The 7,495-nt window shown below is 37.5% G+C and overlaps 1 pseudogene; it reads left to right on the plus strand.

The window, feature by feature from the left end:
* The first annotated feature begins 5,340 nt into the window (after positions 1–5,340).
* Positions 5,341–6,615, plus strand: LOC149021724 (transcription factor bHLH87 pseudogene; annotated as a pseudogene).
* The last annotated feature ends 880 nt before the right edge of the window (positions 6,616–7,495 follow it).

The raw sequence follows: 7,495 nt of genomic DNA on the forward strand, positions 1-7,495 counted from the left end.
ATCTCATCCTTGGGTCCACATCCAGCTTGGCGGTTATTGTCATCCTAGCCGAAGTGCAGCAAAGCCATGGATGGGTTACGTCATGGTCATGGATCCCCAATTATGAACAGATAATGTGGGCCAAATTTTTGCAGTTTGCAGATGCCAAGAGTAAGAGATGATGCAATTGGTTGGTGGCTTTAGGATTTCAAGGTCATTTTACAACAACTCTATAAGTATTGAGAAAGAGATAAGAGAGCAAGAGATTGAGACGGAAGGATATGGATTCATTGGATTGGTCAAGACAAGGGCCATTGAATGTGACAAGAGTCCTGTAGTATAGCATGAACACGGAACTTAGTTGTGATATCTGAATATATCCTGAACTTGACACAACACAGATGTCTATCTCTCTTTGTCAATGCTGGCTTGCCATCCTACTTCCTAGTTTACCATACACATGGTATGGTCAATCCCTTCTATTTTGGATTTGCTCCCTTGGAATCATATGCCTACCCTGTGAAGTTCTCTCAAAAACAGGCCAAAGCCTGTAAACGTATGATATTTTAATCTGGAAGGCTGTGATGTATGGGCTGTCAATAAAAGTATAAAACCCCCTCGGCCCGAACAGCCGTAAACCACTCTGAGCTCAGCTCTACTTTTCAACTCGAAGGGCAAGTTTGAGTTACAGAATAAGCCCTAGTAGGACTGAGTAGGGTTCAAGTTCAGCCATTGATACAACCTTGTTGTGTTTATTTAGTTAACATAAAACTATAAATTGAGTTTGAATAATTATTTAATCAAGTATTCTATTAACTACATGAACAAATTAACTCAGCTGTAGAATAACACACTTCACAAGTACGAGGTCAAGATTTTAAATCTGTTTGGGATTACTAAGTCAGGGCAGGTCAAGCTTAGAAGAATCCTAACAAGCTAGGGTTCGCGTTGGGGTTTTCAAGTTCTGTTAGGGTTTGGGCTTAGGATTAAAATCCCTAGGGTAAGATTGGATTTATGTTGGTTTGACTCAACCCGGCATCAAATGGTCCCAATTTGCTTTCGGTTCCCGGGTCCCACTCTGCAGATCTGATTTTCCCATGAAGAGTATTCTGTTTTTGTCCATTCAGGAGATGCCACGTGGGCATTTAGCTTTGAGTTTCCTAATAATAGAATTGAGAAAGTTTCAAAGGAGCGAGGCATATGGGCCCCACATCCCACGATTGGGCCTTCACCGACCCACCGGCTCCGCTTGCTTTGCTTTGCAAAACGACCCCAATGCCAGAAAGATACGATGATGCGAACATTTAAGTGAGACTTCTGACGGCATTTCAGAGAAATGGACCACTTCTATCTCATGACATGGGCCGGCCCATTTCCTGGTCAGACGATGCCAACTGGTGGGCCTTTAAAATGTCATGGTTTAGTTATCGGCTACTCGGTTTATCTGTTTTTTTTGTTTTTTGTATTTTTTTTTTTAAGAATACAAACAATCCAAATCCTGTATGTATAATCCGGTATTTTTTTTGTCCTTATTTTTTAAATGAATCTAAGCTCACCAAACAAGAAAAAGAAAGGAAGAAAAAAAAAAACATTTACCTTGAAAAGGTAGAGGGCCATGCTTGTCTTTTTTTTATATAAACATAATCTCCTATTTTGAAACCCTAAAAATTCTATTTTTTTTATGTTTCACTGGTCTTTTTGTTATAGAAACGATTTTTCAAAACCTAGAAAATAATGAAAATATATATGAATAGAAAAAGTTGTTTCTTACATAAAAACATGAAAATGGAACAAAAATGTTGTCATAAAACTTCCTAGTTGTTGTCATGTCCAAAAATGATTTGTTGTTTTTGTGATAATTTTTTTTTCTTTGGTAGCTAATGTGTTTTTTTTTGCCTTTTTCTTTTTTTGTCTGAGGTTCATCCAGGCTAGCTTGCACGATTACGTCCTTAAAGGGAGTTTTGTAGTCCGCAAGGGTCGAACCCATGACTTCTCAGTCCACTGAGAAGTATAAATCTTACAACTATATCAACCCTCCATTGACAAGTAACTAATGATTTTATATATTGAAGATAGAGCTATTACATATATCACCCAGAATAATTGAACCTTAAATCTTCACTAAAGAGGTGTTGATCATTATTATCAATAAACCAACTCTTTCATGGTAAATTTGAATTTATTTATTGAAAATGGGATATAGACATGAGACTTAGTGTTGTTGCATGGGTATGTTTTGCATGGCTCTTCGATCATATACGTGGATTTAAAAGAAAAATGTATTGCCATGCGGTTGCTACACGAGAAATACTCGCTGTGGCAAACAAAGGGTCCTCCTTTCTTATAGGGCTGATCCGTATTTATACTAGAACCTTTGTCAGTGCTTTAAATTTTACTCAAAAAAATAAATAAATAATTCAACCCTTAAGCTTATTCCAATTTCCAACTGAGGTCCAAACAAAATAATCCCAACCGAGATGAAACCATCTATCTAGGTTTGATCAGTTTGAGACTATCAGGTTCCATCTGCTACAGATCTTACAGACCAATGGAATCAGATTTTATTGAAGAGAAAAATAGAAAGGAGTCAAGTCACCTCTGCCCTGATTATAGGTACCAACCATACCCTACTTTCCTCACAGAAAAAAGAAAGTGGAATTGTTAAGATGGAACATTAGAACTGACATTGATCCTTCACATTTTATTGGATTCTTGACAAGAAACACTATAAACGCATAGTATTGTTTGTGGGTGGTGGGAGGTGGGTGACCTACACTGCGTCATCTCTCTCGTCACTCTTGTTCTATAACTATGAACAGATCCTGAGTTGAGTTATCCTTTCTGGATTTCAGACGACAAGGTGATGTGTAGCAGTTGACCTCTGGAGGGTTGGATTGCAAAATAATGCACTGACAACCCATTCACAGATTCAATGATCTGAATGGAAAAGACGGGTTGCACTTGCATGTCGACCTCGACTTCTTCTCTCTCTGCAACTCCAAATTCATTACACGTTTAATTCAAGAGAACTAGCATAACCACTGGCAACGATGACATCATGGGTTTCTACTCTATTGTTGGTGAGAAATAGAAGAGCAGGCTAAAAATGAAAGATAATTGGAATGAGAGTTGAATTTGAGTGGAAAAACTCAGACTTAATTAATGCGGAAATGGAACATCAATTAATTTGTTCATCTCACCCTGTAGATCTGCATTACTTGATTGTAGCAGTCGATAATCCTTTTAAGAAACAATAAGTATCCTTTTGTTTGCTGGAATAAAGGTGGTGTGAGAAAACATTTGAAAAAGCAAAATTTTTTATTAAATCTCAAAAATATGGTTTATTTGGTTGATGAGGGTGAGAAAACGGAAACAAGCTTCCTTAAATTAAAGAAGCTTGTTTAGTGAGGTGACATACTAGTTTTTCTACCCCAGCATATGCCTTTTCAAAATTTTACAAAATCTATGGAATTTTATGAAAAATATGAAAAACTAAAAAATGAGATCCACATTTAACATTTTTCTACAAAATCATTTTTTTTTCCTTTCTTTCTCATCCAATTACACATGGAGTCCATATGTTTTTTTTTTCCACCCCACCTTTGCAAACTAACGCAACCTAAGAGAAGAGTATTGTGAATTTCTAGCAACCCATTAGCTAATCATCTATTAAATTTAAATCTATATATAATTAGCTACTTAAATTATGATCAATTTACTCTTGCTAATGCATATTAATATTCCATCCCCCGTCCCCCATTCCCCGGCTTAATAAAGCCCCTTTGTACCAAAAAATAAAAAATTATGATCAATTTTAGTCATAGGAGATCCATTGGTGACAAACCCATCAGCTAATCATCTATTTCATTTAAATCTATATATAATTAGCTACCTAAATTATGATCAATTTTAATCATAGGAGATCCATTGGTGGTGTACTTCACCATACTCTATATAGGAAAGCCATTTGAGTACTTCTTTTTTTTTTTTTTGATAAACAGGCATTGAGTACTTAAGCATATATGGGATTGCACTGCTAGGGTATTAGGGACTGGTGCACAACCACGAAAAAGAATATAAGTATTATACACTCATCACAATAAGGAATTTAACATGGTTAGACATTATAGCCAACGTCTACTAGTGAAACTAATTCCTGAAAATCTCATCACTCTTACACCCTTAGAGAATGTTATCATTTGCATGTTTTACTTTTTCTAGGTTATCATATAGAGACTATCTATATGAAAACCTAAAATCCTAATTTTCATACAATTACAGTTCTATTCCTATACAGGTAATTGACCCAAAACCTGTTACGATTACAAATATAGTCTTACTCTATTTATAAGGGTACAAGACATATCTAAACCCAACATAGGGAATTTTCCTGTTCTAAAGTCTAACCAAAGAGTTACTATTACCCTCTGATACAGGTGAGGTATTGTTCTGGACCTTAGTGGAACTCTACAGAGGGCATGGAATAGCTTAAGCAACCGAAAGGAGTTGCAAAGCTTTTCCTCATTTGTTAAACCTTATTCTTTATTTGGTTAAACATTGATGAATTAATATTCAAAATATCTCTCAGAAATCTCATGCTCTCCACCTGCAAGAAAATTCCCACATCCCCACCTAGCCGACACCAAAATCCCTATCTGATTCATATTTACATGTTTAACTATCTCTACTTATAATATTCGGGTTGGGTCATCAGCTGTTTCTATTTATAACCATATTTCAGGGAACCAAGGTGGACTCAGCTACCACCCCAAGGTTGAAAAAAATCTTCTGCTTCATCATTCTTTCTATTGTATGGCAGTTGAAGAATTCAAAGTTTGATTTTCCCTGCTATTCTAATCTCCCTGTCCTTTTCTTCCTCTGTTCTCTGTGTGTACATGATAAATATGAATGCATTTCTTTTCTTCCCTCAGTGATCTATTCACTTGGTGTTGATGTCCAAAGTTTGGTACCCAACTTACCATTTGACATGGAGTACTGAAGATAGTTGTTGTTAGTCTCACTAGACAGTTAGTATTGCAGAGAAAAATGATTGAAACCAAACAAGAAGATGCTTTTGTTCTTGAGCTGTGTCTTCCTGCAGTCTTGCAATAAGGGTAGCAGCCAGATCTGAATATGACTAATAAATGTTTAAATTGTTAGAGTTTCTCTTACTTGAATTTCTTTCATTTATTTTCTTTCGCTATGAGACTGGGGAAATGTTTTTCATTCCTTCTGATTCTTTAAGTTTCAATAATTGGACCCAAGAACTGTCATGAGCCTGCTTTTAACTTTTTTTTCTTAATTCAATTTCACTGCTCATGCATGTGATTCTGATTTCTGTCACAGGTACAGATAGAAGAAACATCTTTTCTGATCATTAGAGCTTGGCAGGTTTCTGTACATATGGATGATTTGGATTGGGAAGATAAACCCCCAGCTGCTACCACCATCAAGAGCTCTCCTTCCGGTCTATGGAGCAATAACCAACCACATCAGATGGATTTCCCTCAGGGTTTCTTTGGCTCAATTCAAGAACCCCAAAAAACAAATGCTGCTTTAATGGCCCAATATGTCGTAAACTCAGAGCCAACATCAAGTGGTGCAATTGCAGATTTTGGTGTTGCTGATGGGTTGCAACCTATTGATGGTTCTGACGATGGCAAGGTTGGCGTGGTCTCCAAAAGCTCACTAGCGTCACTAGACTGCTTGTTGTCAGCAACCAACAGCATTAATACTGAAACATCAGTTGAAGATGATGGAATTTCAATGATATTATCTGATTGCAGAAATCTATGGGATTTCAGTTCCAGCAGTATTGTCACTAAAGGTTTTCCCAAGCTTCTTGATTCTACTACTACCGCTACCACTACAGGTAGTCCTACAACAATTAACAGAAGCAAGGATAGACAGTATGGACACCAAGTGAACATGAATTATAAGCATTTTGATCTTCTTAAGTCAGATTCTTCAACTACAGAAGTTGGGTTTCAGTTCATCTCTGAGAATCCAGCCTCTTCGATATCAAAGAAACCCAGATTGGAGAATCATCATCAAAGAACATCAAATATTAACTTCCAAAAGCCCAGGAGTTCTTGTTTGTTATCTTCAGCTGATGAGCCTGACACTGAAGCCATTGCACACATGAGGGAAATGATGTATAGAGCTGCAGCATTCAGGCCTGTAAATCTAGGAATGGAGGTGGTGGAGAAGCCGAAGAGGAAGAATGTCAGGATATCAAATGATCCGCAAACAGTGGCTGCAAGGCACAGAAGGGAGAGGATAAGTGAGAGAATAAGACTATTGCAGAGGCTAGTTCCTGGTGGAAGCAAGATGGACACAGCAACAATGCTTGATGAGGCTGCAAACTATCTCAAGTTCTTGAGGTCCCAAGTCAAAGCTTTGGAAAGCATGGGGCACAAGCTTGATTCTGTGAATTCTGCCTTCACCAACCTTCCTTTACCTTCCCTTCCACTCAACCACAGATATCCTTTCCCCATGCAGACCTTTTTGCCTCTCTCAAAACCCGAATCCCACTCCAAAGTGGAGACTGGCCAAAAAAACATTGAACTTTGAAGTGCATCCCCAAAAGTTCAAAATTCTCTCTAATTCTTAATCCCAACCAATAACCAAAACTTCGACCCCAAGATGACAACCTATCGATCCAAAATACTGGATGAACTTGGTCACCAGATTCCAATCCAAGCTTGATCCAAACCATATCGAATCAGATGAAATCGATCTTCACCCTAGAAGGAGATCTTTGTGCAATGGTAAAAGTTGTTTCATTTTGACTTTAAGTGTTATAGATTCGAATCTCTCCCTGAATTGAAGGTAAGGCTTTGTACATGTGATCCAATTCCACTTGCATTTTCTTGCGTAAAGCAGGGTTATTCAGAAGGAAAAGAACTACAATTAGGGATAGAAATGAAGCCTCTCTCAACACTCAATGGTACCAACATGGCTACCCATGACCTACCACCCAAGAAGAAGAAAAGATGGATAAAAAGAATGGGAAAAGAGAAAAGCTTTTCCCATAAAGAGAGCTTCAACAATTATAGCACTATGATTAAGATCACATTTTACACTTGTTAAGTACAAAGTGATCGTCACTTCATCTTTTCTTTACCAGGAAAATTATATTAATGTTACTTCAAGCTCACTTCCCCTGGAGATCTTTATGGTGGCTGTTTTATAATGCAAGCCAGATAGCTAACCAATGCAAAAGACATTCCTTTTGGGCATGTCCCCCTCACTCAAGCCAAGCGTGCCCTTAAAATTCTCCCCCAACTTTGGTGCTTAGCACGTGTTTTTCCAGAATTTTTTTTTAATATTCCCCCCTTCTTTTGGGGGATTTGTTGTTGTTGGCTCACTTTGACCTTTGGTGAATACTGATCTCTGTGATCTTCTCTTGTTTTGCCGTTTGTTGTTGTTGTCCTAGTTGATGGTGGTAATGTTCTGATTTTTGCTGCTTTGTTCGGTATCTGTTTTGTCTTTAGAGATGAATAGGTAAGTTTGA

Source organism: Hakea prostrata, chromosome 3, assembly GCF_041222555.1.
Source record: "Hakea prostrata isolate BN-2017 chromosome 3, UWA_Hpros_2, whole genome shotgun sequence".
NCBI classification, from domain to species: Eukaryota; Viridiplantae; Streptophyta; class Magnoliopsida; order Proteales; family Proteaceae; genus Hakea; species Hakea prostrata.